We start from the raw sequence: 24,568 nt of genomic DNA on the forward strand, positions 1-24,568 counted from the left end.
AACTGAGTATTATCTGACAGAATTGCAGGGGTGTCAATACTTTTGGCCACAACTGTATACTCCAGAGCTGCACTCACTATTCTGCTGGTGCAGTCACTGTGTACATTCATTACATTACTGATCCTGAGTTACATCCTGTATTATACCCCTGAGCTGCATTCACTATTCTGCTGGTGCAGTCACTGTGTACATACATTACATTACTGATCCTGAGTTACATCCTGTATTATACTCCAGAGCTGCACTCACTATTCTGCTGGTGCAGTCACTGTGTACATACATTACATTACTGATCCTGAGTTACATCCTGTATTATACCCCAGAGCTGCACTCACTATTCTCAATTTAAAGACTGTAATTACAACCCAGCATGCGCTTTTGAACAGATTGACAAGCTAAGGCTTCTCTCACACTAGTGGATTACTCAGCAGAGTGCTATGTGATGTTTTATTAGACAGCACTCAGACCAGTGCTGTACTATGGGGCAGTGCAGTCCTGCAATTATTTTTCTAATACTGATTCAGTATGAGAGAACAATTTTAGCATGCTTTAAGTGCATCCAGCACTCGGATCACGCACCCATACAAGTTTATGGGTGCATATGAAACATCTGACCGCTCTCAGATGACACCCGAGTACAGTCCAATATATGCGGACTCCAACAATGGAGAGGATGGAGAAATTAAGTTCTCCGTCTTCTCCGCACCTGTGCTCATGCGAGTCATCAGAGAAGAGTAAGATGGCGCTCGTATTAAACTATCACAGAGTTTGAGTCGAATGTCATTAGCATAATTGGCGCAATTCTCTCGCATGAGAGAGTATACGGCCGTGTGACCCCGGTCTGACAGATGCTCTTCGTTAACCCCTTTATGACCTGTGCTGTATAGGTAGGTCATAGGTCACGTCCTGGCATTTGTTGCGGGCTTTGGCGCTGAGTCCGAATCTTTAACAACAAATGGCAGTTGATTTGATCAGCAAACATGTGACCCTAGCAGCCGCGGGTGTCATTGTAAATCTCCAACCCAAAGCTGTTTCCTCTGCATTGTTTAGCGTCGGGGGGGGGGGGGGGGGGGGGCACTTACTTTTTACAAGAGTGTTAAAAAAAAGCTTTGCTCCATAAATAAATGTTGTAAAATTCCGCGATTTCAGAAGTCTCAGGTTCCCTTTCTCTAATTTGACATTATACAGAAACCTTCCACATCAGTATTAATAGGGGGCCATCTGGAGGGGGCAGATACTTTTTCACTGCACTGTGTTTTTACATTTAGCATTTTAACTGTTCCGTCAAGAGGATGTTTCCTATAAATATTTGGACTGATGTCAAACACGACCGTGAGGCATTAGAGGCATTAACTTGCCACGGAAAGTTCCCACCATCGTCATGTTTGTCCTGATCTAGATAAGGGAGCCGCGACTTTAGCAATTCCCAAACCTGGAGATTCATCAGACATGATGGGAATCTTGAGTAATTAGCAAATGAGTATTGGAAAACTGTAATAGTTATAGTAATTAGGCTCCAACAGTAATTATGTCAGATAATGGTTATAGGAAAGAGGTGGGATGCGAGGACCCCTACAACAAAGCTGTGTAACGGGGGCAGATGTCAGTATCCCATGTAATAGGATCGGACGCCAAGGACGTGTATTCATGTTTCCTGTTCCCAATGGCAATATCTATTTTTTTTACCTAGTAACAATCTTAGGCCACATTATAAAATGCTACCTAATTTATAAACATAGTACTGCTATATAGTAACCTAAAATAATAGAGAGATCTCCAAAAAATAGTGCCATATATAGAGGGCCTCTAGAAATAAAAAACCCAAGCATATAGTGCCCTAAGTTAGAGATAATGCCAAATACTTAGTGACCACAGAAATAATGCCATACACATAGTGCCCCAGATATAGTTCCATACACATAGTGCCCCCAGAAATAATGCCATACACATAGTGCCCCCAGATATAGTGCCATATCCATAGTACCTCCAGATATAGTGCCATATACAGAGGGCCTCTAGAAATAAAAATTACAATCATATAATGCCCTAAATTAGAGATAGTGACCATGCAAATAGTGCCATACACATAGTGCCAGGGCCGCCATCAGGGCATTACTGCCCTGACTGGCATATGGGGCTCGATGAGCAGAGGGGGCACGCATCGGGCCTCCTCTCTTCTGGTCATCTGACCCCAACGGCAGGAATCTGCCAGTGTAGAAACTGAACCTGCGTCCAGGGCCGGTTTTAGGCAAAGTGGGGTCCTAGGTAAAAGTTTAAAATGGGGCCCCAAATGCTAACATATTGCACATCACTCAGAAGCATTTCTGTTGTATTTACGTTCGCTGTGTTCAGGCCACTAAACGAGTGTGATAGACAATATTGAAGTCATTCGACGCTTGTTTCCTGGCCTCTTTACACCAACTGAGGAATAATAATGGGGGGAACCGAACAATCACTATTAGATCAATCTGTCTCCATAGAGTATCATGTTATCAGCAGCACATACATAGTTTACACCGGTGATGTGCTGCTGAGAACAATGATTTTTGCTCCGGCATAAGCAATCCAATCACTTGATGAATATACAGCATTTTGCTTATTTAGTATAATACACCGCATAGTCCTCCATATAATATAATGTGCCCCACAGTCATCCATATAGTATAATACACTTCCCAAAGTCCTCCATATAGTATGATACACTCCCCATAGTCCTCCATATAGTATAAAACAGTCCCATTATTAAAAAACACTCCTCAGTCCTCCATATAGTATAATACACTCCTCATAGTCCTCCATATAGTATAATACACTCCCTATAGTCCTTCATATATTAAAATACATTCCTCAGTCCTCCATATAGTCCTCCATATAGTATAATACACTCCTCATAGTTCTCCATATATTAAAATACACTGCTCAGTCCTCCATATAGTATAATACACTCCTCATAGTGCCCCATTTAGTATAACACACTCCTCATAGTGCTCCATATAGTATAACACACCCCTCAGTCCTCCATATAGTATAATACACTCCCTATAGTACTTCATATGTTAAAATACACTCCTCAGTCCTCCATATAGTATTATACTCTTCCCATAGTCCTCCATATAGTATAATACACTCCTCATAGTCCTCCATATATTAAAATGCACTGCTCAGTCCTCCATATAGTATAATACACTCCTCATAGTGCTCCATATAGTATAACACACTCCTCATAGTGTTCCATATAGTATAATACTCTCCTCAGTCCTCCATATAGTATAATACACTCCTCATAGTCCTCCATATAGTATAATACACTCCCTATAGTCCTTCATATATTAAAATACACTCCTCAGTTCTCCATATAGTATTATACACTTCCCATAGTCCTCCATATATTAAAATACCACTGCTCAGTCCTCCATATGGTATACTACACTCCTCATAGTGCTCCATATAGTATAATGCACCGCCAGTCATCCATGTAGTACAATTCACTTCCCATAGTATAATGCACACCATAGTTCTTCATATAGCATAATGTATTCCCCATAGTTCTTGATACAGTATAATGCAGCCCACATATAGTATAATGCAGCCACCCCACAGAGTATAATGCAGCCCCACCATACAATACAATGTATCCTCCCCATAGAATATAATACAATCCCTCCATAGAATATATGGTAGGCCCCCACAAAATATATTGCAGCCCTTCCATACAATATAATGCAACCCTCTTATATAGTATAATGCAACCCCCTCATACAGTATAAAGTAGCCCCCTCATAGATTATGATGCAATGACCCCCATAGAATATAATAAATATAATACAGCCCCCATAGAATATAATGTAACCTCCCATAGAATATAATACAGTCCACCTCCCCTTAGAATATACTGTAATGTAGCCCCCAGAGAATATAATACAGCATACCTCCCCATAGAATATAATGCAGCCGCTCCATAGAATATAATACAGCCCACTTCCCCATAGAATATAATGTAGCCCCCTCCTTGGGGACTAGTGGGCAAAGGAGACCGACTCCTGTCTCCCCTGTCCCCTTGTGTCAGTCTCTCTTGCCCACTTGTCCCCGTGTGTCCCGTTGTGCCTGTCTCCCTTGCCCACTAGTCCCCGTGTGTCCCCTTGTGCCTGTCTCCCTTGTCCCCTTGTGCTTGCATCCCTTGTCCCCGTGTGTCCCCTTGTGTCAGTCTCCCCTTCCTCCTAGTCCCCGTGTGTCCCATTGTGCCTGTCTCCCTTGTCCCCTTGTGTCAGTCTCCCTTGCCCACTAGTCCCCGTTTGTCCTCTTGTGTCAGTCTCCCTTGTCCTCTAGTCCCCAAGGAGGGGTGGCCAGCGTTCATAGGAAATTATGATTTTTGCTGCACATAGCAGGTCTCAAATTGATGTATTCCAAAGATCGTAGAGGTGGATAACTCCTTTAATAATCTACGTCTTTAAACTGCATTGAATACAGATCAACAGGAGCAAAGGAGAAATCATTTGAAGCACAAAAATGCCAAATTTGCACCATTTTTGGGAGCAGATGCAACGTTCTCCTTCCTGAGATGCTGATAGTCACAATTGCCCAGTTACAATCATTTGTGACAAAGCTGATTACTCAGCATTGTTTAGCATCGCGGGCACTTACTTTTTACAAATCAAATTGTCTCTCCTGGATGAAGCGGAGATAAGACAGTCCTTTGAGGATTTTCTTCAACGCCAGGTACTATTAGGGTACCGTTACACATAGCGACGCTCCAGCGTTCCCGACAATGATACGACCTGTAAGGATCGCTGGTACGTCGCTACATGGTCGCTAGTAAGATGTCAAACAGGCAGATCTACTCAACGACGCAGCAATGATGCGGCGATCCATATAACGACCTCGGCGGTCGTTGGGACCTTGTCACACAGCAGCTATTCTGACCACTCAGACCTCGATAGCGTGAGTTCTGAGTCGCCAACGAGGTCGCTCATCGTTGTTATGGTGTCAAACACAGCGATGCATGCTGGCCAGCGGGACACCAACAATCAAAAAATGGCCTGGGACATTCAAGCACGATCAGCGATATCGCAGCGGGGGGCCGGTTGCCGCTATGTGTCACACGTAGCGAGATCGCTGGTGAGGTCGCTGTTGCATCACAAAATCTGTGACGTTTCAGCGATCTCGCTAATGATCTCGTTATGTGTGAAGTACCCCTTACTGGATCTTTGTAGTAGTAAATCAGAGTGGTGGGAGATGTTCAAGAAAAGGGTGGTGAGTTTCTTCTGCCAGCTCTGGGTGATTACAGGAAGAAACTGCAAGCTGTCAGTGAATAGTAAAACAGTTACAGCACTTGTTGACACTGTGGAGTCCCTGAGACGATCCAGATCAGGGATCCTGGAGGTTGTCAGATCATTCTACTCGCACCTCTTGGGAAAGAGGGATCTTGATTGGCATGGGATGTCTGCTTTCATGGCTGAAGCCATCCCTGAAGCAGGGGTAGACCCCTCTCTTGATGTTTTGACAGAGATGATCAGGGAAGAGGAAGTTAATAGGGTGATTGAAGGGCTTGCCCTAAAGAAATCGCCCAGTCCAGGTGGCGTAACATCTGAGTTCTATAAGACCTTTGAGGACGCCTTGGTTCCCCTCTTGACTGAGGTACTCAAGGAGTGACTTTCTTCGGGCAGTCTGCCAAAGTCAATGAGGAGGTCTGATCTGTTCATATTGTCAAGGTATAAGGACCCCTTACATTGAAAATTGGCATCCCATAGCACTTCTCAATACCCACAGAAAGGTTCTGGCAAAGGTGCTGTTTAATCGGCTGGTGAAATTTGCACCCTGACTCCTTTTGGAGGCTCATCATTGCACCCTGACTCCTTTTGGAGGCCGCAACACATTTAGTGCTGTGCTGTGTGTATGAGAGGCAGCGCAGCACCGTAAGGATGGTCACTGGAGAGGGTTCATGCTGTCACTGAACTAGGTTAAAGTGTTTATGTGGCGCCCCTGAGGCTCAGTCGCCACAGAGGTACTGCACCTTCTCCTAAGGTGTAGTACCCTACCATCCAGGTAAGGTGGGAACTCCTTTCCATGCTCCAACACTCGCACCCCACACAACAGGGTAGTTCTGCATAACCACATTGTGGCTCAGTGCTTAGAGAGTAGCAGAGCACTTCTGGTGGTTCCCTGCATGGAACACTGGATGTGCTGGGAGGTGGGTGGAGATTAGATATATAAAAGAGTGGGAAAGTGTAGGATTACAGAACAGTCAGTAGGACAGTCAGTCAGGAGAGTCTGAGGACGGGTCTGAGAAGAAGGAGTGCTGCAGCTGCCTCAGTGATCTGAGCCAGCTGGCACGGGAAAGGAACAGAAGGAGAAAGACGTAGAACTGCAACCTAAGCTTCCATAAGAGAGAGAAGGATCAGTACGGAACGAAGGAGTAGGAGAACAGAGAGGAGATGTGGGTTGGAAAAGGAACCCTGCCTACAGGTTCTCAGCGCAAGGCCGGGGCCCGGTCCCCGAGGTTGTATGGACACTTATGGTTCTGCAGCAGACACCGGTGGAGAAGTTGGCTGTAAATGCACTACTCCCAACTAAGACTCGGGGCACAACAGCAACTGATTAGAGAGCCAGGACTCCGGAGAAGGGAGTCCCCGAGAGAGGCTACAGCTGTCTGCCATACGAGTAGAATTCTTAGGAACATCTGACAGGAGGAACTCCAGAGTACCACGGTACTGGAGATCTTCATACCTTAAGGCGTAATAGAGGAGTCGTTCAGGAAAGGTGCATGTTGGCGGAGTGTTGGAGCTTTCCATCTAGCCTGGAGGTTGGCTGAGTCTCTGACCCGGAGGACACAGCCCGGAGGCAGGCACCCTTGTGTACCGCAGACTGTGAGCAAAGCTTTGGAACTGCAAGCTCCGGTGTCCTCCATTCATTCTTGCGCCAACCCCCTCAGCACCGCTACATCTGGGTACCATTCTTTACACTGCCTGTGCCTTTCCACAACCCTTACAACTACACTGCCCTGGGACATCAGCCCTGCCTGTGGAGGGCTATACCATCACTGCTGCACCACACCATCTGTCCCAGAGGATCTGTCTGCAGCGTCGGCTTAACACTTCCCTTGCCGAGCACCACAGGTGGCGTCACGAACTATTAACTACACATACATTCAGCCATTGACTTGGGCGCCCAGGGCCATGGTCTGGGTCACCGCTGCTGTGACACATTCCCCTGACACCGGCCCGGTACCGAGTACCCCACATCCCTGGGAGGGCAACCCAACTTGGTGTCACGAACAGGATGACGAGACCCGATGCCATCGGGTTCTGTGTGCCTAAAGCCCCCGTTACACACTGCGATATCGCTAGCAATATTGCTGTAAAGTCACCGATTTTGTGACGTTGCAGCGATATTGCTAGCGATATCGCTGCATGTGATACTTACCTCCGACCGGCTCCCCCGCTGGTTATCGCTGATCGCGCGAGAAGCTCCTGGACCATTCCTCGTCGGTCACTTCCTGCGGCGCTTCCTGTGACGCCGACGAGCGACGCGTGGAGCCGGGCGGGAGGACGCAGGATCGCCGCGTCTGACAGGTAAGTAGCGATCCCCGTCCCCAGCGATGTCGCTAGTGAGATCTGCCTGTGTGGCAGCTCACTAGCGACCACCTAGCGATGCACCAGCGATCCTGACCACGTCATATCGCTAGTCGGGATCGCTGGTGCATCGCTAGGTGCAGCGGTACCCTAAGATTTGTTAGACTTTATACTTTTGAAAATGTGCAGAAGACCTGATTTGATGGACTGTAAAATGGACATTAGAAATGGCCGCTGGCACGGAGAAGGGCGTGAAGAGATAGGAGGTCCTAGGAAAAGACCGCGAAGAGTCTTGGGCCTCCCCTGCCTGAATTACTACGTGACAGCTACATGGCCCACCCCCCAAGGGGTTCATATACTGGCTTGGTATGGAGGCTGGAGGCGCTGGAAGAAGACACCTCCACCGGAAGGAGAGGCAGAAGAAGCCAGTGGCGGGAAAGGGGCCGAGGCAGGAAGAACGCCAGAACGCTATTTTGGAGAGTGAGGGAAGGAGACCTGCAGAGCGCGGGGAAACGGTTCTTCCTGGCGCCATGGCTGAAGGCTCCGACCCGATCTCTGAGATGAACCGCCGACAATTGGAAGAATACATGTACAAGGTACATGTCATCCCCTGAGGAAGAGGTTTTATGACCTCGAAACGCGTTGGGAAATAAATATATTAAGTACACAACTTGTGAGGAGTGATGGTCTGGCAGCGCACGTTTTAATCCATAAAAAATCCTACTAGTGAATCTGAAGATTTATGGCCACAGCGTGGTCATTTGGATGTGCAGCAAGCTGACCGCGTTTCTTTATGCCTGTTACTCTCCTATATACGGTGAGTATAAATTATTGTTTGATATCTTGGTTTTCTCAGATAAGACCCTATTGCGCTTTTTTCCTTGCAGTTTCAATTATGACAATTGGAAGAAGAAATAGCCGAGCTGACAACCCGTCTGCAGCTGTGGCAGGAGGCCTTGGAGAAGCTAAGCCGGCAGCGCGCCCAGGAGGGGCCTACACCTGCAGTACCCGCGACACCGGTACCAGCCGCTGCTGCACCAGACCTTTTCCCGGCAAACCCCGTGGAGCCTGGAGCAGCTGCCATGCCACCGGCAGTGTACTCTGTCCCCTCCTTGCCGCTGATACCGGAGGTGTTATACCCAGCCCTAGGAGCTGAAGCGGAGGAAGACAAGCCCCTGCCCGAACCTGACACTGCTGCGCAGGGCCCGCCAACGACCCCCGCGGAGCCGGAGCTGCTGTTGGCTTCACCGCCGTCCCCGGTGTCTCACCGGGCGGCGCCCATCGCCACCACGCCTGCACCGGAGCAGAGACCGCACCGCCAGGAACTCCCAGGTATATACCCAGGCCCTCCTAATGGGTTGCCCTCTGAATTCACGTTGTTAGAGATGGGGAGGTGGAGGAGGTCCCGACTGCGAGGGGTACGGTTGGAGCAGGCACGCCCGATTTGACATCTGCAGGGAAGAAGTCTGGATCGTTTTGGGACCGTGATCTCGGGATCCCTTCGCTGCCAAGTCCCCAGGTAGTTGCCTGCCAGCACCGACAAGCTGTGGAATCCCTCGGTGCTAGGCCTCGTACCAGAACAGCGGAAAGACCTATCGAGGAGGAACAGTTGATGGGCATTGAGATGCACCATGGGTTCCCTTTGCCACAGCTTCAAGGCCCTTTAGCAAGAAACCAGAATCAAGATGAAGATACCACATCTGGTAGCAGTACCCAAGCTTCCAGAACCCCAGGAGGGGATCAGCAATAAGAAAATTTACAGTAACTCTCGTGACCCAGGAGGGTTTGCTTAGCACCAGTTGTACCTTTTAGTTGCTCATCATGGTTTAATTTTTAGTTTTCCCCAACATTGCCCTGTTTGATTGGCAGCATTTCTGCACTTGGAACTGAGGAGATAATGAACGCAGTATGATCCAAAACTTTTATTGTAAATAGTTTGCGCCTCTTTAGGTGCTCTTTCTTCGTTTTACATAAAGACACTTTGCGAAGATGATGTTTTGCATAGACACTTTTCGAAGATGATGCCTACCTCAAAGGACACTGCAAGAGATCCCGGCTGGGAGCGGTGTCCAGCACTTACAAGAATAATTGTTGAATGTTTTACTGTGAAGTATTTGATAATGTGTTTTATAAGAGTATTAGTAATTGAGAAATGACTTTTAGATAGAGTGAGGAATGTTTTGATAGCGAATAAAGAATAAAAAATTGAACATGACAGGTGACGGACCAGTTACTTGTGGTCAGCGTCTTGCGTCTAGAAGAGAGAAAAATGATAAAGAAACGTGTACTAGAGAAGGAAAAGCTGAATAATACTGAAGTGATAGTGAGTCACAGATAATGGCACTTAGAATGAAAAAATTTTCACTGTTTAACTTAGAATTTTAGATAGGATTGTTTGTAACGTTCAAGAATAAGTACCTCCTATACTAGGAAGTTTAGTATAAGAAAAGTTTGTTCTGCATAACAAATTTTTTGTATGTTTCTTTGCTATCAACTTTGTTGTCTTGCAGCCCGCGGACGTGCTGTGTTTAACGGGGGGGTATGTGGCGCCCCTGAGGCTCAGTTGCCACAGAGGTACTGCACCTTCTCTTAAGGTGTAGTGCCCCACCATCCAGGTAAGGTGGGAACTCCTTTCCACGCTCCAACACTCGCACCCCACACAACAGGGTAGTTCTGCACAACCACATTGCGGCTCAGTGCTTAGAGAGTAGCAGAGCACTTCTGGTGGTTCCCTGCATGGAACACTGGATGTGCTGGGAGGTGGAGTCAGTCAGTAGAGTCTGAGGACGGGTCTGAGAAGAAGGAGTGCTGCAGCTGCCTCAGTGATCTGAGCCAGCTGGCACGGGAAAGGAACAGAAGGAGAAAGACGTAGAACTGCAACCTAAGCTTCCATAAGAGAGAGAAGGATCAGTACAGAATGAAGGAGTAGGAGAACAGAGAGGAGACGTGGGTTGGAAGAGGAACCCTGCCTATAGGTTCTCAGCGCAAGGCTGGGGCCCGGTCCCCGAGGTTGTATGGACACTTATGGTTCTGCAGCAGACACCGGTGGAGTAGTTGGCTGTAAATGCACTACTCCCAACTAAGACTCGGGGCACAACAGCAACTGATTAGAGAGCCAGGACTCCGGAGAAGGGAGTCCCCGAGAGAGGCTACAGCTGTCTGCCATACGAGTAGAATTCTTAGGAACATCTGACAGGAGGAACTCCAGAGTACCACAGTACTGGAGATCTTCATACCTTAAGGCGCAATAGAGGAGTCGTTCAGGAAAGGTTCATGTTGGCGGAGTGTTAGAGAGGAGCTTTCCATCTAGCCTGGAGGTTGACTGAGTCTCTGATCCGGAGGACATGGCCCGGAGGCAGGCACCCTTGTGTACCGCAGACTGTGAGTAAAGCTTTGGAACTGCAAGCTCCGGTGTTCTCCATTCATTCTTGCGCCAACCCCCTCAGCACCGCTACATCTGGGTACCATTCTTTACACTGCCTGTGCCTTTCCACAACCCTTACAACTACACTGCCCTGAGACATCAGCCCTCTCTGTGGAGGGCTATACCATCACTGCTGCAGCAGAGGATCTGTCTGCGTCAGCTTAACACCTCCCTTGCCGAGCACCACAGGTGGCGTCACAAACTATTATCTACACATACATTCCGCCATTGACTTGGGCGCCCAGGGCCACGGTCTGGGTCACCGCTGCTGTGACACATTCCCCTGACACCGGCCCGGTACTGAGTACCCCACTTCCCTGGGAGGGCGACCCATTTGATTGGGTTAATCATGAGTACCTCTGGTCTGTCCTTCGGAGTTATGGCCCACCGGGGGGTTTGTCGATTAAGACCTTGTACGATGGGGCAGAGAGTTTCCCACTTGTGAACTGTTGAACTGGTAGCTCTTTTGAAGTTGGATCTGGTGTTCACCAGGGTTGTCCCTTGAGCCCGCTGCTGTACGTGTTTGTGATTGACCCAATTCTTAGGAGGGTGGGATTGGACCGTAGGCCTGTATCGGGATGGACCGAGCAGCAGCGGAAGTCACTCTGAGGGTGGCGGCGTATGCTGATGATGTCACTGTTTTTGTTTCCTCTCATGAGGAGGCAAGGTGGCTGATGTCAGAGGTAGATCGCTACTCAGAGGCATCTGGGTCCAAGATCAACCGGGATAAGTGTGACAGTCCCTGGCTGGGAGGAGGATATCCTGGTTGTGATCTCCCAGACACCCTTCCAGGACTCAGTCTCTGAAAAAGTCCTTGGCATCAAATCTGGCCAGGGGGATTACCCCAAACAAAATTGGGACAGCAGGCTAGAGATAACCACTCAGAAGGTGAACCAATGGAAGGGTTGGTCTTTGACCCTAAGGGAAAGGGTAAACCTGATCAAAACTAACCTGCTCCCTTAACTGATTTATCTGGGCAGTGTGTTCATCTTGCCAGAGTCTCTCTGGACTCGGGTCTACAGTTTGTTCTTCCAACTGTTATGGGGGAACAGACTGAACCTGGTCAAGAGGGAGGTTACTTACCATATGAGGAGAATAGGAGGGTTGAGTATGGTCAACTCTGTGGTATTCCTTGTGGATACTTTCATTAAGATCAATATTGTAAACCTCTGTAAAAAGAGGGCTCCTCCATAGGTATTCTTCTGTAGGGGATGTGTGGCGCCCTCAGGAGTATGGTCGCCACAGTGGCATTACCTTCCTCCTAGGGAGTGTGATGTCATGCTTGGAAGTAATGAAGGGTCTCTCTATCAGTTAAATACAACACACAGCACAGTTCCCACTCCAGGCCAGCAGAGGGAGCTCTGAACCAAAACTGGGGGAGGAGCTGCTCTCTGGGGGCCAGGAAGGGGAAATTAGTTAGTTGGTGTGAGGAGGGCGAAGTGTGTGGACGTGAGGAGAAGAGCTGGAGGAATGAGGAGAGTTGGGCTCACTTCTAGCTGTAGCGCATGATCTGGAGTCCGGTCTCCAAGGTTGTACGGATACTGATGTTCCTGCAGCAGAAACCGGAGGAATAGGAAGCTGTAAATGCTCTTTTCCCACGTAAGACTCGGAGGCACAACAGCAACATGTGAGCCAGAAGATGGAGGCTACGGCTGTCTGCCATACGAGGGAGTTCTAAAAGAGAACAAGCAAGTGGAACTTCAGTGTAACACAGTACTGCAAGTACCTCAGAAAGCGCTAGAAAGGAGACTACACAACCCATCTGCATAGAGAGATTCCTAAGTTGCTTCCAAGCTGGCCAGCCTCTGTTCCATCTGTAATCTGGGCCCTGGACTGCACTTACAAAGCACAGTAAAGGTAACGGAAACTGCACCCTGTTGTCTAATTGCATTCTTCCTGCAAACCCTCCAGCACTGCTACATCTCTATGCCAGACACTACACCCTCTTCCTCAACACCTATTACCACTGCCCTGGGACCACAGCTCTAACTTTGGGGAGCTATTACATCTTGCTGCCTTATACCATCTGTCCCAGAGGATCTGCCTGCAGCGTCGGCTTAACCCCTTCATTGCCGAGCACCACAGGTGGCGTCACGTATCATCCACTTATAAACTTTAACCAGCCACTCTTAACCCCTTTTACATGGACGCCCAGGGCCACGGACTGGGTCACCGCTACTGTGACACTTCCCTCTGAGATACCGGCCCGGTACCGAGTACCCCATTGCCCTGGCGGGCGATCCAGAAGGTTTCAGCCTTTCTTCCAAGAATGAGAGCCAGGAAGGAAAGGGAAGGATCTTCGCACACCTCATGGACATCTTTTGGCTTACGCTACCTTTGTTCTGAAGGTAATTCACTGGTTAGGTTTGGGAATTTTGGAGATCAGAACTCTGCCAAGGAAACTCTTTGACAAAAGGGTTCTGTTGGCCCATTTGCAGAGACCTCTGATGCTCAGGGATTGCTCAAGTCAGGATCTTGGGATGAGTTTGCATCTTTTGAATTCTATCAGGATCACTTCGAAGTTTTGGGACTTGCCTTGGCATTGCTTCCATGGTAAAATGTGTGTGAGGCACACTGAAGTGTAGGAGCTCTGAGGACAGGAACTGTCCTCTGGAGCATTGTGCTACCGTGCTTGAAAGCATGGACCACTTCCTACTTCGTTGTCCCTTTAACACAGAATTGTACAACAGGGTGGGTGCCTCCACTGGCTGGTCTCGGCTGGCTGATCTCTCTTATGCAGAATGGGCTTATGGAGCATTCGGAGACCTTGGTGGTCGGGACCGCTGCACCTTATTTGTAATTAGCACAGTGGTAAGATATCACACAAGGAACACACGGTGCTTAGCATCGACGCAAAGGAAAATCCTCCCAGTGGACGATGTGTTTAGGACTATACTCGGTGACCTGGTGAAGGTGCGCTCTCTGGAGTATGAGACTGGGCACAAGTAGGGCCGCTCTCCTCTGGAGGGGCTTTTCTTTTAGTGTGCCTTAGTCTGGTCATCTCCTTTCCTGGTGGTGGGCTGCTGCTGACACTGTAGATTTTTGTTTTGTTTGATCATTATACAGTGATGTAGGGCTGCAGGCGCCGAACTTGGGCTTTGCTAGTTGTGGTTATTGTAGTGTTTGTTGCTGTATGTATGGTATATAGGGATATAGATTTAGGTGTAGGTGTTAGGTTGGGTGGTGGGAAAAGGGGGAGGTTCATCTTGTGGGACTATGGGACACTGGGGTGTTTAGGTGAAAAACTGGCATTGCTTGTTCTGGCCAATGGATGTTGGACATGGACTGAGGTATGAGACGCAGGACCAGCTCTCAGGTCACTGCGGGGATTGGGAATGGTGGACATGAGTGTGGGGTGTTGGTTATTTTACTTTAGTATTGTATATTTTTGTATAGTTAGTGTTTGTTTTATATAAAAAAAATTGTATATATTTTTGTCGGCTTTTTAAATCTTATTGTTTATTGGTTATTATTTTCTTTGATAACTGGACCAGAAGGTGTAAGTAGTTATTATTAATTATTATTCTGTATATAGGTATAATATATGTGTGAGGAGAGAATGAGCGGCTGGACCAGTGTTATTATATTTGATTATTTTTCTGGTTGATATTTTTGTTTTGATTCTGTTATTGTTATGTTTTTCATTTTTATAATAAAAAATCTAAATGACGTAACTCAGGATGAGGATAAGTTATGTAATGTAATTTATGGCATGTATGTATAAAGTCCTGTAACTCAGCACTGTACAGGATAGACAATGGAATGTATATGACTACTTGGTTCCGTTTAAATTCACGTATTATGCTGTCTTGAGTCATGTTATGCCATTTTTGCCGTAATAAAGGACTTTCCATGTCCCACTTGACAGCTTGCATACAGTGTATATCCAGCAGACCTTTATGTGGGTACTTTCCCATAGACCAGCGTCAGCATTATTTTGTGGGAACGTCTGCATTTCTTGCCGTCTTATAGAGATGTAATCATCTCCAGCTGTTTTCCCCGGATTTGATCGATGTTTGCACTCGTCTTACCTTAGCCCAGAGCAAGACAAGTGTTTGCTGCTAATTGTGAAATGCCCTTATTTAAATACCAGTTTATTCAATTGGATTTAAAGGGGTTTTCCAATTTTACATTAATAAAGCTTAACCATTGTCTGACTTAAAGTTCTGTAACTTAATGATATTGTATACTTTGTCCTCAATGCATATAAATAATATGGGGCTGTCATAGACATCAGTCTCAACACAGCTTTTATAATAACAAATGCAGTGATGCCAACATAGTACAGATACAATGCACACAGTGATGTCACAGTACAGAGATGATGCACATAATAATGTCACAGTACAGGGATAATGCAAACAGTAATGTCACAGTACAGAGATGATGCACACAGTGATGTCACAGTACAGGGATAATACACACAGTGATGTCACAGTACAGGGATAATGGACACAGTGATGTCATAATACAGGGATAATACACACAGTGATGTCACAGTACAGGGATAATGGACACAGTGCTGTCATAATACAGGGATAATACACACAGTGATGTCACAGTACAGGGATAATGCACACAGTGATGTCACAGTACAGGGATAATGCACACAGTGATGTCACAGTACAGGGATAATGCACTCAGTGATGTCACAGTAGAGGGATATTAAACACTGATGCCACAGTACAGGGATAATGCACACAGTGATGTCACAGTACAGGGAAAGTGCACACAGTGATGTCATAGTACATGGATAATACACACAGTGATGTCACAGCACAGGGATAATACACACAGTGATATCACAGTACAGGGATAATGCACACAGTGATGTCACAGTACAGGGATAATGCACTCAGTGATGTCACAGTAGAGGGATATTAAACACTGATGCCACAGTACAGGGATAATGCACACAGTGATGTCACAGTACAGGGAAAGTGCACACAGTGATGTCATAGTACATGGATAATACACACAGTGATGTCACAGCACAGGGATAATACACACAGTGATATCACAGTACAGGGATAATACGCACAGTGATTTCACAGTACAGGGATAATGCACTCAGTGATGTCACAGTAGAGGGATATTAAACACTGATGTCACAGTACAGGGATAATGCACACAGTGATATCACAGTACAGGGAAAGTGCACACAGTGATTTCATAGTACATGGATAATGCACACAGTGATGTCACAGTACAGGGATAATGCACATAATGATGTCACAGTACAATACAGTGCTGTCACAGTACAGGGATAATGTACACAGTGATGTCACAGCACAGGGATAATACACACAGTGATATCACAGTACAGGGATAATACACACAGTGATGTCACAGTACAGGGATAATACACACAGTGATGTCACAGCAGAGAAATAATAGACACAGTGATTTAATAGTTCAAGAATAATAAACAGTGATGTTACTGTATAGGAATAGTAGACACAGTGATGTCACAGTACAGAGATAATAAACAGTGACGTCACTCCTCAGAGATACTAAACACGGTGGTGTCTCAGTACAGGGGTAATATATAAAGTGATGACACAGCAGAGAGCTAATGTGATGTCACAGTACAGGAATTACTGGTGGAGTGATGTCACAATACAGAGATAATAAGCATATATCACATAACGGGAATTGTAGATGTTCTGATGTCACAGTACAGAGGTAATACACACAGTGATGTCACAGTACAGAGGTAATACACACAGTGATGTAACAGTACAGGAATAGTAGACAGTGACTACAGGTCACTGTCTTTCCACCACTGGACACTTTACTGATACATTTTATCTCCAGTATTACAAGGACTCTACTATGAATCTTGGGGTCCAGGATACTTGGTTCCTATTCTGGATTCTCACATCCGTGTTTCATGGTCCATACTTGGACTGCAAATCGCCTATTGGCCGTGGGTCTCCCGACCTGATCCCATATATGCCTGAAGCTGTTGAGTTCGGGTCTGGAGACTTGCATCCAGTCCGTACATCATGGACCGAGTACAGACCACGAAACATAAAGGTGTGACTGTGAATCCAGCCTTACCGGTTTGGCAGCCCCGGGAACAATTGTGGTCAGGTCAGTGAGAAGCTGAGAAAACGATCCGATTTTGACCTCTGGGTGATAATGAGAATACACCTATTTCTTGACAGAAAGCAGAGGTTTTAAAAAAGGTCATGAAAAGGGGATTCATCATCGTACCCGTCACACCAGATTTCTGGCATCTGACAGTAGGACATTTTTGCTCTTATTGAGTTTGGCGCATTATTCCCGCGACCGGAGCATGAAACAATATCTGATCCGTCCGTGAGTGAGATACGTCCCGGCGTCCGGTCTCGGGTTCTGGACTCATCGCCGTTTATGAAGGAGAATGTGAGTCTTGTCTACAATGTATCAGTCTTATGTAAAATGAGTTTGTGGTTTTTGGCAAATGTGGAACAAGTAAGATCAGGCGAATGGGAAGTAACCGCCGACATCTGCAAGTGATTGAGTGCGTGCAATAAAGAGACACGAGCAGAACCCCGGGCTGCGCTGCTGACGTTACTAGCTGGGTGCACCTAGTGCTGAGTAACAAGCCTTAATTGTGCGCTGGACTCCTGCCAGGGACAGACATTGGGTTTATTCATGTACTTGTTCTACAGTTCACAGCTTCATCCTCTGTGGTCAGTGCACCTCGTGGGTGGGGGGTTCTTATAGCTAGAGGATTACTGCCGAACTACAACTCCCAGCATAGCATGCTATAGTATATGTCCAATCCTTGCTCTGCTCGTAATGTGACTACCCAATATCTCCCACCTCTCATGTCACAGAAGCAGAGATATAGGGGTCTGTTTGCTGGCGGTCCTCACGTTGCAGAATTGTGCCTTTCCCCAGGGAAATATATCAAGATCATCGGGGCCCCAATGCTAGGATCTGAATTGGGCCCCTGCTCCTCTATCGGCTTGGTCATGCCATGTCGGAGGAATCGGGTGAGTTCAGGGCAGTCACAGAAAACCTCTTCTGGCCAGAAGACTTGGCTGCTGTATGAGATGTCATTTAATAACGCACTTCATGGGCGGTTCTCAGCTCTTCTCTGTGGGCGTCTTCTTGAAGACCACTCCCAGTTGGCTATAAAAAGAATAGATTTACATTCAGGGAAGATGGGGCCTTATCTCAGGAATGGAGAGGAGTAGGAAGAAAAGAAAAACAGTGCCATAATCAGGAGAACAGCGGCATTTACACCGGGTAAAGAAAATGATATGTTTATGGCAATTAAAAGGTTCCCTTTAAAATGGTTGTCCAGACTTTGATACTGATGGCCAATCCTGAAGCTAAATTGTCAATAACAGATCATTTGCGGTTTGACCCTAGAGCTAGAAAAGCACAACAGCATAGCTCCACACACTGGGTAGTGGCTGCTCTCTGGTACTGAAGCTCAGCTCCCATTCACTTCAACACTACTACACAGTGGGACCTGGTCACAGCTGATTAGTGATGAGCGAGTATACTCCTTGCTTGGGTTTTCCCAGGGCATGCTCGGGTGATCTCCAAGTATGTTGGCGTGCTCCGAGATTTAGTGTTTGTCGACGCAGCTGCATGATTTGCGGCTGCTGGACAGCCTGAATACATGTTGGGGTTGCCTGTTTGTTAGGAATTCCACTCATGTATTCAGGCTGTCTAGCAGCCAGAAATCAAGCAGCTGCGTCGACCAACACTAAATCTTGGAGCACGCCAAAATACTCGGAGGACACCCAAGCATGCCCTGGGAAAACCCGAGCAACAAGTATACACGCTCATCGCTACAGCTGATCGGCAGTGGTGCCAGGTGTCGGACCACCACCGACATGATATTAATGATGCTAAATGAACGTATGATCGCTGGTGGTCCGAACTCTTAGACTCTCCCCAGTTCCAAGAATAAGTGACCCAATTTTTTTTTAACAAATGGTGGTAGTGCACATGCCCAACCACCCCATAGAAGTGAGGGAAGCGACGATCACACATATGTTCAAGCACACATTTATCATCTATACCGTGGATGTAGGTAGAGGGACAATTCCTGTAGCTGCAAGTGACATTACTGGAACATTATTGTAGACTTGTGTCACCCCTCCCCCCCAAAAAAAAAACCCCAAACCTGCATATAGATTTTTTTCATATACAGTAGCTATTGCGTGAGCAACAAACACATTGCTGGCAAGAAATGTATAGTTTTATAAAGTTTCTTTTATCTCTGCGGATCTATAAAAGTTTCCTGCAGAAGTGACGTCTGCAGAGGCCGCAGAGCCGCGGTTTATCTCCCGTGTAATTAGGTCAGAGACGTAGGTGTAAGCAGGCGCAGAGAACAAAACCACAGAGACGTTCCTGCCGATATAAAATGCAGCTGATACAATATAACCTCACATAATATAGCGTGATGGGTGACGTGAAGGACGACATTCTTCTGCAAACAATCGCTGGAATGAAGCTTTTGCGGAGTCGCAGGTGAGGGCAAACACTGGAATCGTGCCTGCTCATTCAACGCGCGTACGAGGGTGAGGGGACAAGGCTGCGAAACGAAAGGCACCCGAATAAAGCCCCGCTCATGGAAGAAAGAAGGTGGCAAGATTAACTCTTTCATCAGCATACCGAAATATAACTTGGATCCCAGTAGAAAAACTTGCGCCATGTTCTATTTTAAATGGATTGTCCTGGTTTGGCACAAAATTCTGCAGTCTCTATATATATGACTGCAGACTGGTGAATCCTCACATCGAGCACAATGCACGCTGTCAGGATTCCTTAGTGCCAGAGCAGGCAGTCATGTGACCCAAAGTGTGCGATATGCCACATTCCGACTAGACCTGCAGACTCAACTCGATTCAAGTCTAGTTGGAATGTTACCGGGATTATGCAGTTCGCATACTCCCAGCTCTAACACCATAGGATCCTGACAGTGCGTAAATTCATGGCCAACTTGGACAATCCCCTTAAGACATAGGAGCCTCCTTGTGGAGACAGCCAGTTAATATACGAAGTATTGCAGGCCAGGAGATGATCCCTGAGAAAAAAAAGAAGCTATGCAAATTAGATCTCTTCTAGAATAAGTTCCAATTGTCATTCCCATCATGCACAAGGATGGAGCAAAGATTTTATCCTCTATATACCATGGGAGGAGGGTTCTCTTTGTAGGCGAGGCAAACAAGAACCCACACCAGAGGTTTGGATAACACTTTAAATTAAGGGGTTGTCAAGGCAGTTGATATTGTTGATCTGTATAAAAAAAATCACAGGGGGTCCGACACCCAGCATGTGCACGAACACTGATACCTGGAGCCGCTAGCACCAGATGTGCACGTTGCACAGAGGCGAAGCAGCAGAGATCTTCAGAGACAGTTGCGTCTCCTGCGGCACCACACTGGCGGACTCATGCCCATCCTACAGTGACAAGCTCTCATCATGGCTGTGGGAATTAACACCAGTGGGGAAGAGGGTTGCTCCTTTACCTTACCATCTAAGTTTTTGTATGGGGGAAGGGAATTGACAACTCATCTGAGCACCAATCTGGGTCTCAAAAGTGGTTGTTAGTGTTGATAATAAAATTTTTACCCTCCAAAAATATTGGAGCCCAAAACATACAATCCAAGATTTACCATCGGGTCTAATAAGCAGAAAGTCCAAACTTTGCAGCTGTCTGAGTTTGGAGGTGTCGGCAAAACTTCCTATTCGGTTTTGTGCTCAGCAAAGAGAAAAAAATAGCAAAATCTCAAAAGCATTGTGCAGTGGCTCTGGTATTAGAACCCTGTACGCGATGTTAGATTCAAAAGGCTTCAAATTAATTTAATTTGAGTGAATTTTGAATTTGCTACGAATTGAAGAATTAAAGGGAAACATCACAAAATGATTTTATTAGATTATGTTATAAAGACAGTCTTAAGGAGTGCAAATGATAGGTCTGCCAGTCATGAAAGATGTTTTGAAAGCAAAATTGAAAGTTTAAAGTTGTTTTTTTTTCTTTTACTTGCAGTACCCTTTTTGACCAAATTTCCACTGGTAAGTTCTGCCATAGACATTAATGCAACAGCGCCACCCTCTATGAAATCTAATTGAAATGCACTGTAAATATATATATATTTTTTAATGAAATTTTCTAAAATAGATTTGGAAATATAGCTTCTGCTGGCTTTCTCTTAGCCAATAGCTCTACCCAAATGTATAAATATCTGGAATATGAGATCTGATTCATATAAATCCAACAAGGATCATTTTTTCTGAATCTGTTTTTCTAAAGGAATACTACCGAAAAGAAGCAGGTGAAATGTCATTGTCACCCGGAGTATAATAACATAGTAGCTGAAAGTGTGATTCTAGAGAGGAGACACAATCACACTAGCTGCAGGCGATCATTGTCTCCGCAGAAGCAGCTTTTTCCTGGAATTCTGTCTAAGTCACAATATAAGTGGCAGAACCACTTCTGCTCCACCCGCACCCCCCACTTTCCTGGCAGAATTTCAGATAGTGAGAATGGAAACTACCCAGCATGATTGATAAAGATGCTGGTAGTCAACTGCTGTACATATAATTTGGCTGTGGATTGGAGAATTAAAGGGAAGCTTTACAACATGACTATATTATATAATGTTATAAAGGCAACCTTAAGAATTACAAATCATAGCTCAGACAGTCTAGAAAGATGTCACGGAAGGAAAAAAACTTTTTTTTCATTTAATTTTTTTTTTTACCTGCAGTACCACTTTTGACCAATTTTCTACTGGTCATTTTTGTCATAGATGCCAATGCAACAGCGCCCCCCCACTTCATGAAATCTAATGCAAATACATTAAAATTGTCAATTTCTTCTTATATGTATTAATGTAATTTATTGTTATAGCGCTTCTGGGCTCCAGAAAATAAAAACTGGAAGGTTGGCACTTAACCGGTGGTCATAAACCTTTTTTCTGTTATAAAGGTATTATGGGAGAAGTAGTGTCACAGTGAGTGTTCTAAAAGTGACAGCTACGAAGAGCATCTCTCCCTCTGGGGCACCTGGCAATTCCATGCATTACATGGGCTGCCCATTGATTTTAATGGGCACCAACTATGGGGCGCTAGTCAAGGATATACAGCTCAAATAAGGAGCTTGCTGTTGGTTTTTCCCATCAATTACAGGTCCTGGCTGAGGGTCACAGCAGCGGGATATTTTTGGTCAGGAAGCTATTGTGAAAAAAAAAAATTCTTAAAATTCACGTTGAAGGAGAACCATTAAGGCCAATCAGGAAGCCAAAAATAGTGACTCCCCCCAACTCCCCCGGAACGCCAAAAATATAGACAAGAGGAGACAAAAATTCTGAATTCCGGACAGTCCCAGCAATATCTGCTCTATTGGCAACTACTTTCTTCACGGGGCGTGATGCCACTTTAATGGTAGTTTATTGGCAATTCTTCTCTCTAGTTGTTTACTTGACTTTTTGACTTTTTGTTTCTTTAGTGTTTTTGTTTCTTGACTTTTTGACTCTTCTTGTTTCTTTTTTGTTTTTTGTACATTTTTTTCTTTCATTTTACATTTTTGTTTTTCAATTTGACATTTGTCCCCGGGGGCTGTTAGTATCGGAGACACGATCTTCTCTGACAGACAATAACACGCGACGCTTCCTACCGCCATACATGGTAAAAAGGAAGAGCTGCGTACCCGTAACGGGCAGAGGAGTGTCGGCTTTACAGCATCACAAACCCAGTGCCCTTCCAGTAAAGTAGAAAGGTGTGTCCCACGTGGGAGTGACGGATAAGTGCGCGGTGAGCCGTCAGTCTAGTCAGCTCCACTTTTACTAGCCTTGGGCAAATCATTAACCCTCCATATTCTGTCATCACACATGTAATTCACGGTTCACTGACGGGACGTTATCTAGGAATGTAAATAATAGTTATTGGCGGAGGGTAATACTCCAAAGAGGCAACGCAGACATGCAACCCTCCAAGCCAGGGGTCTCATCCCTAGTTGGTCTGCAAGGTGTCCAATGAAAAATCGCCCCCACTTCATTCTTCACCGTTATGTAATGTTGCCTTTTAGTAATTTAATATTTTTTAATCCATCTCTGTCTTACATAGGTTCTGTACCCGCCATCGCCTCTTCCTAAAATCTGACAGCCAGCCCCCGTATGACTGCATGGGTTGCACATAACCAGTGCCGGACACAGATCCGATCCACTACTCGTGGGCAAGGACCTGGACAAGACGCCCCTCCCCTGAGGAACCGCACTATCAGTATACAAGGAGTGTGGAAAGTAGCCAAAAAGTCATAGAAAGTGGGTGGCAAAACAGTGCACCACAATAGGGTCCCCTTTTGATTTTCGACATGGTACCCCTTATCTTCCATATACAACAGCGGTTGTGACAAGAACCATGAATATATAGTAACATTTCATAAAAATGATCATTCCTCATAAAAAAATAGACAACTGAGTAATGTTCTTTGCCAAAATGCATACTATTATATAGCTATAGGTGTATATGTATCCACAGTACATATGTATTTGGATAGGATTCTTCATGTAGCAAAGGGGTCACGTTTATGTTCCACGTGTCTTAGTATCTGTTCTATGTACATATAAAGTATCTAACTTCTCACTCTGTGAACTAACTTCTTATTTCGGTATCTCTTTGAGCTTCACTAGGCAGAAGTAACTGGTGCACAGTTGTACAAATATTCATTTTGTTTTTCTCGGCAGCTCAATTATTCTGTTCTGAATAATTTCTTATTTAATCTTGATCAAGGTCAGAGCTTATTTTTACTTATACAGAGCTCCAAATTCTATGTCTCCTTGATAGAATGAATGATAAAATTCTGTTTTCCAGCAACCACCACCAGAGGGAGCTCAGGAGCTGACTGTATACTGTTGATACATTGAGACGGCCATTACTGTATACCTGAAGCTCATGAGCTCCCCCTAGTGGTGGCTATAGGAAGCCAGAATTGTATCATTCAGCTCTGTGTATAAATTTTAATTTATCAGAAAAATCAAACTCTGAATATATATTAACAAATTTCTTGGCAAAAAAATATTGACCCTTTTAATGACATAGTGTTAAAAGGAGGACTTTAAAGCATCACATGGCAGAATTGTATGTGAATGGCAACGCACCTGGTTACATTCAGACTGAATCCAATGGACTACTGGAACCACATATTGATTGTATAAGGGCTCTGTCTTGTCAGCTGCGCTCCTGACCCAGCAGGATTTGATCGGGGGTGGTTTCCAGCGATTCTTTTCATTCATTCAAAGCAATCAGAGATCTTGAAAATGGCAGAAAATTAAAATACAAAATAGACGGTAATAGACTTCAGTGATTAAATGATATTTAAATAAGACTGGGAAAAAAAACCTTCGGCTTCATTTTTATAGTATCCTGCACAATTATCGAGAAGATGACAATTACTGCTGTCATACTTTACAATGGAAGTACAGTGAGGAACAGAGCTATCTCTGATCTCGGCCTTTATACCCCCTTAGATGCAGTGGCCAATAGTGATGGTGGCATCTGAGGGGGTCAGACAAAGAGAAGGCGGCTCCTTGTTGGCCAATCCCCACCCATCTGACCCTGC

The 24,568-nt window shown here is 45.6% G+C and overlaps 1 long non-coding RNA gene across 1 annotated transcript in view; it reads left to right on the forward strand.

Moving 5' to 3' along the window:
• The window catches only part of LOC141097475 (uncharacterized), a 98,768-nt gene extending 75,176 nt beyond the window's left edge, over positions 1-23,592 (forward strand). The window contains exons 4-5 of the long non-coding RNA XR_012233967.1: positions 20,996-21,021; positions 23,074-23,592. This is a non-coding gene — a long non-coding RNA (uncharacterized lncRNA). The remainder of the gene's footprint in view (positions 1-20,995; positions 21,022-23,073) is intronic.
• The last annotated feature ends 976 nt before the right edge of the window (positions 23,593-24,568 follow it).

The sequence above is a fragment of the Dendrobates tinctorius genome, unplaced genomic scaffold (assembly GCF_039654945.1).
Source record: "Dendrobates tinctorius isolate UK_male_01 unplaced genomic scaffold, ASM3965494v1 ptg000084l, whole genome shotgun sequence".
Lineage (NCBI taxonomy): Eukaryota > Metazoa > Chordata > Amphibia > Anura > Dendrobatidae > Dendrobates > Dendrobates tinctorius.